General features: G+C 33.1%; 1 long non-coding RNA gene across 1 annotated transcript; it reads left to right on the top strand.

Annotated features, from left to right (window-relative positions):
* Positions 1–29: 29 nt before the first annotated feature.
* Positions 30–526, top strand: LOC110036558. The gene is made up of 2 exons (XR_002295244.1): positions 30–193; positions 318–526. It is a non-coding gene; the product is annotated as an uncharacterized LOC110036558 (long non-coding RNA).
* Positions 527–2160: the final 1634 nt, after the last annotated feature.

Genomic DNA, 2160 nt, shown 5'->3' with positions numbered 1-2160 from the left:
TGAGGAAGATGCTTCCAGTAACTTGCCTCTTATTGCGGTGACTAATTTTATTTGGTGTTTGATTCCAAACAAATAAACTTGACTTGCTTCGTCTTGTCTCTTATGTAAAGATGAGAAGAAGGAGAGCTGTGAATGGGAGAAAAAGGTTCTGAAGAGAAGACTTTCTGAATCGGCAATCGAAATAGAGAGACAGGTAGGTGAAATACAAAATTTATTCGTTATGGAATAATATTAATAATAATAATAATAATAATAGACTTTTGAATTCCAATTTTGAAACCTAACCCTTTGCTTTCCCCATTTTTTTTTTCTTACAGAGAATGAAATGCTTTCCATGAATTCAATGGTGAGAAATGTCTTACAATGAATTTTAATGTTTCTTCTTATTGCTTCCCCAACCAAAAATCTTGTAAATTTTCCCATTAATATGTATCACATATTGAGATTAAGTTTGAAAGGGCTGTAGCATCTTCTATGGAAAATATTCAGTAAATTATAAATATGCACTGTCAACAAAATGAATTCATTCTGCTTTCACCACACCTTCATTGCAGGTATAGTCTTGTGCTTACATCTGCAGGAAAGCAAGTTTAAGAGGGTTTTAGATGCGTTTGTACTGTTCTTTGTTATTCATTCGTTGAGCCAACTTTTGATATATTTCTCTTAATTGTTTGGTTGGGCAACATCTTTTGATCTACAATTTTATTTGGACTAAGCTTTATGCTTATTTATAATAGTGTCAGAAGAGTGATCATTGGTGTTGCAAGGACTAAGCTTTATCCTTATAAAAACTTGGTATATTTCATTTTTAAAAAAGATAGTGATATTGTCATGTTTGATTTAATGTTGAGGATTTGAGTGTATGAATGTAATTATGAATGCATAAAAATTGTGTGGCATTTAAAATTTTATGTGAAGATGTGAGAGCTCCCTTGCATTGGAAACTGGGCATGTTACAGTGTGAAGAATAATCTGCTTAACATATAATTATTTAAGAAATGAAGTAAAAGTTGCTCTTTAAACTTTGTAAAATAAAATACAATACCATTTAGCCTCGTACATTTTATATTACTATTTAACAACTAATCAGAAGAAAATTTTTGACTGAAGGCATGTTAATACGATTCCAATAATTCTTCATAATTCGATATGAAACTCAAGGCATCATATGAACAATCTTGAGGCAAGTTTTTGAGCAAAAAAACATTTAAATTTCAATTAAGAAACATATAGAGCTATGTTTTTAGCAAACTTAAAATCAACTGGCTGGCTTGACGAGATGAACTCAATGATACCAATATTAATCTAATATGAACCAAATTGAGCTTCAATGAAATCATCACATCACTTTTGGAAGATTTATGCACACGTATGGAAGGTCAAACAAATGTTGAATCTGTTCAAATCAAGTGTTTCGATAAGAAGAATCTAACGAGCTCGTGATTGCTCGCTTTCAACTTGATTAAGACATTCAAATGTCCATCAAACAACGTCGATCGAAAGAAGCTCTCTGAGCCATGCGATCAAAGTAGATTCACATCACTCTCATGAGTAGGGAGGGTGGTTTAAGGTTTGAGATGAGCTTAAAGTTTTGAGAAGGAACTGAAGTCTTTTATCGCTCTGACTGTCGTTGAACACCGCTGACCGCTACCTACTGTCATCGACCACCACCTATCAGCCGCCGCTTATCGGTTGTCGACCGCTCCTTGCAACAAGTTCATCCTCACGTCAATGTTGTAATTCGAAAAACTTTATAACACTTTCTCGCCTGTGAGACAAGAGATCTTTTTAACCATCAACTTATAGTAGATTTTTATAAGTGGTTCAGTCCCCGTGATTTTTTTTCTTTCTGGATTTTCCACGTGAAAACTTCTGATGACTCTACTGGTTATTTTCTTCTAAGTGTGTTAAATCTTCATGCAATACTAAAACAATAATCTATTAGTGTTTCTCAACAAATTTTCTATCAAGCATCACATCACATATATTTAAAATGAGTAAGGATCTTCAAATCCTTTTTACTTTAACCTAATGATCAAATCAGCTACAAATTTAATTAATATTATGTGATGCTTAATGATAACCACATATCATTTTATTCCGAACTTCATAAATTCCTCGAATCTCTGACGCATACTCGTGCCTGCTTTCTCTCTCCAT

This window comes from Phalaenopsis equestris, unplaced genomic scaffold, assembly GCF_001263595.1.
Source record: "Phalaenopsis equestris unplaced genomic scaffold, ASM126359v1 Scaffold208386, whole genome shotgun sequence".
In the NCBI taxonomy this organism is placed as follows: domain Eukaryota; kingdom Viridiplantae; phylum Streptophyta; class Magnoliopsida; order Asparagales; family Orchidaceae; genus Phalaenopsis; species Phalaenopsis equestris.
The sequence above is the reverse complement of the archived record's forward strand: the minus strand, read 5'-3'. Positions and strand labels throughout refer to the sequence as shown.